This window comes from Papio anubis, chromosome 7, assembly GCF_008728515.1.
Source record: "Papio anubis isolate 15944 chromosome 7, Panubis1.0, whole genome shotgun sequence".
Lineage (NCBI taxonomy): Eukaryota > Metazoa > Chordata > Mammalia > Primates > Cercopithecidae > Papio > Papio anubis.
This window is the reverse complement of record NC_044982.1, coordinates 151,674,094-151,681,769: the sequence shown is the minus strand read 5'-3', so window position 1 is coordinate 151,681,769 and position 7,676 is coordinate 151,674,094. Positions and strand designations below refer to the sequence as shown.

Sequence of the window (7,676 nt, the reverse complement as noted above, 5' to 3'; positions counted from 1 at the left end):
AATGTCCATCAGTGACAGATTGGATTAAGAAAATGTGGCACATATACACCATGGAATACTATGCAGCCATCAAAAAGGATGAGTTTGTGTCCTTTGTAGGGACATGGATGCAGCTGGAAACCATCATTCTTAGCAAACTATCACAAGAACAGAAAACCAAACACCGCATGTTCTCACTCATAGGTGGGAACTGAACAATGAGATCACTTGGACTCGGGAAGGGGAACATCACACACCGGGGCCTATCATGGGGAGGGGGGAGGGGGAAGGGATTGCATTGGGAGTTATACCTGATGTAAATGACGAGTTGATGGGTGCAGCACACCAACAAGGCACAAGTATACATATGTAACAAACCTGCACGTTATGCACATGTACCCTACAACTTACAGTATAATAATAATAAATAAATTTAAAAAAAAAAAAAAACAAAAAAAAAAACAAAAAAAAACCAATTCTTTCCTTAGTTAGGACAAGATTCTTGAAGGAGTTGCCTTTGGAGCTGCCTTAGACTTGTTGTTCCCCTAAATTTCCATCTCATATCCCTGTGGCGATTACTGTTGCTATTAATATAGTCTTTAAATAGTTCTTTGCTTTCAGACAGTAGGTTTGTAGCATTGTCCTTTCAAGATCAGTTGGGTCATGTCCATGAGGATTGAGCTGTAGACCTTACTAGTTGCAACAAGAAATGTTCCTTGCAACTTCAACTTCAATAGTACCTCCTGTTGGTTCTCTTTAGTTTCCTTTGCCGTTTTTTTGTCTTTAATGTCTGCTAACTCTGATTTCATTAATTCATTAAATTTATCTTTGTGTGTACCTATTACACATTATATACTGTGCTTGAGATACAATAGTGAACAAAAACAGGTATAGTCCCTTTTGCACAGAGCCTAGTCTAGCAAAGGAGTCAAACTTAATAAAACAATCCCACAGATAGATATAAAACTGCAGCTGTGACATATGAGATAAAGATGAGGTGCAAAGCGCCATAAGAACTGGATCAGGGAGGCCAGTGGAGTCAGGGAAGGTTTTCCTAAAGCTATGAGACTTGTACAGAAATCAAAGAGAAGATAAACAGCTAGTTAGTTACCAGGAACAGGATGAGATATGTGCAAAGGTCCTGTTGCATGGTGAGTTCACGGGGCTCAGCGGCCTTCCCTCACAGTCCCAATCCTCTCTCCTAGTGCCATGTCGGCTACTCAGAGTTGAAGGGCAGTTGCTGCAACTACCTTGCTCCCAGGGAGGCTGCTCTTCCTTAACCCACACACCACCATCTTACCTCTACAAACTAGCTAAGAAACCAAGCCTGTGAACAAGGCTAATATGGGACACTACCCACTTTTCCTTGTGTTACCATCAAAACTGACCAGGCCCACATTTAATTTCAGTCCAAGTCTCCCAAGTCGTTTTCATTAAACCCATCTCCAATGCATCTCTGACCTCCCAAAGCCTTTCCCTGGACCCTATGGAAATCAGAATCTCTCAGTAACAAAATCTCCCCAAGTCCACAATTCTTTCTGTTGACTTTTTCTTCACCTTTTTGCTCACAGTGAAGACAGGACTCTAAGTCTGCATCTTTTCCTGAGTACTTCAAAATGAAAGTTGCTTTTTATTTCCCACCCACATTCTAGGACCTGGAGGTAATGTGTCTTCTCTAGCTCTTTAAAATCTCCAGTCTCTTAGAAGCACAGACCACTACCAGACTACACCACCACTTTCATTGTCTTCCTCCATGCCATTACTCCTGTCATCATCCCTGATGGCTTCTACATCTAGGTAGATAATCCATCTGACACTGTGGACTCTCAGGTGTCTGAATTCTATAATACCAACAATCCTTTCCTCCACCCCACACCAGTCACTCATTGCCATGATCACTAGAGCTGTTTTCAGAATGCAAAGTCTGATCCATTAGTAATAATAAAAATCAATTTAATGAGTTATAACCAGTATTTTTCATTTTAAGTAACATAGAATAGATTTTTAAATATCAGAGTTGATTGAATGAAGTCAGGTAAATATTGTTTCATAATTTCTTCAATTACATATCATGTACGTATTGTACAAGTTGACTTGTCTTCTTGAACATTATATTACTTACTACATTCATTTTAAAAAGCTTCCGAAACACTGGTTGGCCTTGTCATCACCAATAACTACATTAATTCTAAAATTCTTATTTTTAAGTGCAGATTTGCTAACTACCATCTTCTAATTTTAAAGCCTACTTATTCTAGCTCCCTTCCTCTAAAATTTTTATATCTCATTCAGACCTCCAATTTATTGACCCTACCACTTTTTACTATACCACTCTCACTCCCAATATGCTCACATCCTTCTTTATCTGGCTCAGATTCCAGGCTCTATCACTTTAATCATACCCATATTCCTTTGCTCCTTGCTACTCCGTTGTATTATCTTGTCAAAATCCCAAAAGTTACACCCAACTCTCCAGCTACTTTGTGCCACTAGAGAAAAACACATAACTGGAGACAGATTTCACATTACATTTATGATGATAAATTTCAAGCAGGCATTTAATGCTGCCCAATCTTACTATATTTTCCTAGTATTTTAACTTTCTCTTTCCCCTGACAACCATTTTTTTATCTCATATTCTCTAACCTGATGGCCTGGCTTCTTATTCCACCTTCCCAATACCAAGTCTACAGCCTGATGAGCCCATATGCTGCACCTTCCCTAGGATCACAATAGAATTATCCCTGCTCTGATCTAGGACTAATCACTCCACTTCAAGTTCCAACCCATCTTGCCAACGCAAAGATTTAGATACTGAAATTATGATTTCACTGTCCTGTGTCTTCAGTTTTATCCTTTTTCATGGTTATACCCATTAACATAAAAAATATGCTATCATGACTCCAAACTTGAAACCAATTTTTTTTTAGCCCCTTGTCCTCAATTTTCTCTGTCAACTGCCTTTTTTTCTGTTCCTCTTTATAGCAAAGTTCCTTGAGAGTGAAATCTATATCCACTCTTTTCCCTTCCTCAGTTTTTTTTTAAACCTATTAGGTTTTTATCTCTACCAATCTGTTGAATCCGGTCATGTCTAAATTCTCAACAATTTTCATTTTGACAAATCCTGAGGCCAGTTCCTGTCTTTTTCTTATTGTATTCAGAGCAGCATTTGTCCCATGACTTAATTCTTTATTTTTTCCCCCCCAGTCTCTCATTTCTTCTTCTGAGAGACCACATATTTTTGGTAAGGACATTGCCTGATCTTATTAAAAGTGCTATAGGACTTGATCTCTCTCCTCTTCACTTCTCTATCTTTTCTCTATAGGTGACTTTATTCGGTTCCTAGACTTTAATCTCTATCTATATGCTGTGATTTTTTCCATTTTATATCTACAGCCCTGACCTTGAGTTCTAGATTCACAATCTTCTACCTGCTTGATACAGCCACTTGGTGGTCTACTAGATACAGTCAATTTAACCTGCTCCAGCCACCCCGTCAAAAAAACTTGATTTCTCTCTACTAACAAACTCGCTCCTTCCCTACTTTTCTCCATCTCAGTTTATAAGACTACCATTTATTTGGTGGTCAAGGCAAAAACCTAGGTTTCATCCTTAATTTCTACCTTTCCATCACCAATCATCAGCAACCTCTGTTAGTTCTGCCTCCAGATTATGTGCCAAATCCACTACTCTTTATCTCTTAATACTGCCTCCCATCTCTCCAACCTTGTCTCTAACATTTTCTTTTTGTTTGGTTTTTAAATGGATTTTTATACTATATTAAAAAAACCACAAAATAAAAAAGGGATCAATCAACATATATCTTAGAAGTCCCTCCAAGAGTCTCAGTATGCAACAGCCATGGAAGCTGTGACCTTTTTCCTTCTTTTCTCAGCTTGTAGTTCATTTAAGGATCACTGGAGATGACTTGTATAATAGTTCTTAAAATCAAACTTGTTCTGCCAAATCCAAGACCCTGAATTTTTCCAAACTGTAGAAACATGTATTTGCCACCCATCCACCCAAATACCTCCCATTCGAGTCAATAACCGCTTGAATTGCTGATTTAAGTCTCTCAAATTCTAAAAATATCCGTACTGCTTCATCATCAAGGGCACCAGAATTTCACACAACACACTTTTCCCGACTTTGCCATATTTTTCACATTCTTCCCTGGTTTCAACTTCCTGCACCAACCATGTTCCTTAGTAGGAGCACTTTAGTAGGACACTTACATATTTCAGTCAGGGATTTGAATCTGACTTCTTGGATGCATCTTTCTCTGTGGCGTCACTCACGATGATCTTGCCACCCAGCTTGCTGGTCTTCTCTACTGACAGGGTGGTGCTCAGCCCCTGCTCGTGCTTCCCCAGACCCTGGCCCTCCTGGAAGCCGTACTTCCGTAGGCTCTTGTGCGCCACCGTGCCCCTCCAAGTTAGCGAGGAAGGAGTTGTGCTGGGCAGGGTTGGAGATCTCGGTCTGTCTTGTTCCTCGTACACTGGGGGAGGACTGGCAGTTCTGGAAGACTGTGATCGAGGTCTTGAGTCCTCTTCATAAGGAAAATCTCGGGGTAACTCTGTCTTTTTCTACCAGAGTAGTGGGTGGGGCAATGGCAGCTCCGCTCATAATTGTTTTCCTCCTCTCTCGCTCCTAATCTTCATCCTCATCACAATCTGGATCTGATCTCCTTGAAAACTCACTTGCATCATGTCTGTGTTTATGCCTTTTTTCTCTTTCTTCTATTTCCTTTGGTCTTTCCAGCTCCCGCTGTCTTTGTCATTCCTCTCTGGCGTTTCACTACTTTCTCACAATCGTTGGGAAACATGGGATCATATTCGTCAGCTAAGGGAATCAGAACTTCCCCTGCAGAAAACCCAGTGGGAACAAGATCAGTCGGCGCAGCTGGTACATGCGGTGGTGTGTCCACAATTTGCCGGTCATCTGAGGATCCACCTCGTTTTAGGTCAATGACTGGGGCAAGAACTGTACTTTGTTTCGTCCTTTGGCCTTTGAGTGAGAGCTGCCTTCTTCACCTGAAGCTGACTGCAGAAGTTTGGGTTTTTTGGACCTGCCTTCTGTTTTTGAGTCACTGGTTTCCTCTCCCCAGTCATTGCACAGGGACATCTTTTCTTCAGTTTAATGCCTGCCCGCCTGCCGACTCTGCCCATGGGCCGAGGTGGTGGCAGCGTGGAGCTGGGGAGGCAGGAGCCCAAGGCGGCGCCACCCACCGCTGAGTCCGCGGGGCGCTCGGCGGCACGGGGTCAGGGAGTGCGGGCTGCGGGGAGAGCGCGCCCCATCTCTAACATGCTCTTTCTCACTCACTATGTTTCCCCAATCCTAACTCCGTCCTGCCTCTCCCCAGCTCTTCACATAGATACACCTTGGGAAAAGACTTCCCTGACTCCCTAATCTAAAAATGGATCTCGCCTCAATTATTCTCTATCACTGAGTCTCGACTTATTTTCTTCATAGTATTTAGCAGAATCTGAAATTATTCGTTTTTGTGTGTGCTTGGCATCTGCTTCTCCAATAAAATATAAACTCTATCAGGCCAGGGCAGTATGTTCAGCTCCTAGAATATAGTTCTAGGGCTCAACACAATCAAACATGCACTTACCAAAATACCACTCTGGTTGGATAGCCGATTTAACACGCAGAGACCAGTTAGGAAGTTGTGGGTGAGTGAGGCAGGGAAGTTTGGGTGAGTGACGATGGGAGCTTGTACTAGGACTGTGAGCACAGAAGTGGTGAGAAGTGAATGGATTTCACAAATATCTGGGAAGAAAATCATTTGTCCTAGGCCACCCATGCAGGGACAACAGCAAGCAAGAACAAGCCTGGCATGCTGAATGAACAAAAATGGGAGATGGAGCACAGTGAAAAATGAAAAAATGGTAGGAGATGGGGCAGACAAGGGTATAATCATGTAGTACTCACAGGCCACAGTGAGAAGCTTGGGTTTTGTTTTAAATGTAATGGAAGCTATTGAATTGTGTAATCAGATTTACATTCTTAAAAGATCATTTTGAGTGCTACACTGAGAATAAATCATGGAGGAGGCAGCCAGGGTAGAAGCAGGGCAGAGCAGGTAACATGGCAATTGTAAAACCATAGAGAAGAATGAAGGTAGCTCGGGTTATGATTGTAAGAATGGAGATGAAAAGCAGTAGGTAGATTCCGAATGGTTTCGGGACTAAAGTAGCAGCATTTGTTTATGGATGTAATGGGCAAAAGAGAACATGAAACATGTCTAGATTTTTGGCCTGAGCAACTGGGCTTATTTTTATGCTGTTTCCTGACATGGGAAAAGACAAATGGGAGAGAAGTGGGAATTAAGCCAAGTTAATAAACTATTATGTTGGGTATTATCTTTCACCCCATACGGCAAGTCTGGATATTTCCCACATAATTTTGTTGACTGTTTCTGTAAGTTATGTGCCAAGGACTGGGAGTTTCAAATATTCTTTGCAACACTTGAGAACTAAAGAATGCCCCTTGATCATGATCTTCTGTGTCCCTGTAAGCTTACAGGCACACATGGCATCATCATTATGCTGAGTCCTGTACTTTACTCCATGACATAACCTGTTTTATAGAGTGCCACTAGGACAATTCAGCAATATATTCTATCACCATCTATCAAGGCATGAGAAAAATCATCTTCTTTTCAAGCTATTAGAATTGAATGATCACAATCCAGTTATTCGAGATTATTTCTTTATCTGAGCAACAAGAAAATGGTCTCATTTCCAAGTTTAAAAAAGGAATTATATAAATCAAGAACCAAAGACCTTTCTCAACACTAAATCACAATTATTTTAGGTAGTACTATGTAGGTTTAGAGAAATTAAAAACCGTATGTATTACTCAAACATTTCTTCTAATATTCATTTGATCACATATTTAATAGGTAAACATGACTTTGTTATCCAAGCCAGGACACTTATGAGTGACAGAAGGAGCTATTGATAATTACAGGATAACACCAGGACTGTGCAGACATACTGAGGTCTAAGGTCACTCTGTTTATAACATGATGCCTTAAGAATGAAAGCTCAGACAATATCTGGCTTCATTTAGCTAAGTCAGGTGGTAAAATATGAAGAATAAAATGAAAGAAAAATCAGAAATTCTGCAACTTGCTTAGTAACTTTTCTCCTCTTTGCTTTTCATTTAGTTGATTTAAATACATAATTACCAAATAAGTTTTGAAAAGTCAGTTTATTCAATTAAATTTGTGGTACAAATCCAAACAAAGATTCTTATTATATTAGGTCTTATATTAGGGCTTAAGAAATCTAAAGAGGATGCTATAGACATATCATCTATACATCAAAAGAAAAATTAACTTCAAAAACTAGAATACAAAAATTAGGCCAGGCATGTTGGCTAATGCCTGTAATCCCAGCACTTTGGGAGGCCAAGGTGGGTGGATCACTTGAGGTCAGGAGTTTGAGACCAGCCTGGCTAACATGGTGAAACCCTAACTCTACCAAAAATATAAAAAATTAGCTGGGTGTGGTGGTATGTGCCTGTAATCCCAGTTACTTGGGAGGTTGAGGCAGGATAACTGCTTGAACCTGGGAGGTGGAGTTTGCACTGAGCTGAGACAGTGCCACCGCACGCTAGCCTGGGGGGCAGAGCAAGACTCCATCTCAAAATAATAATAATAATAATTAAAAAGATTAAAAAAACAA

General features: G+C 40.6%; 1 pseudogene; it reads right to left on the bottom strand.

Moving 5' to 3' along the window:
• Positions 1 to 458: 458 nt before the first annotated feature.
• LOC110743623 lies at positions 459 to 7,406 on the bottom strand (annotated as a pseudogene).
• Between the last annotated feature and the right edge of the window lie 270 nt (positions 7,407 to 7,676).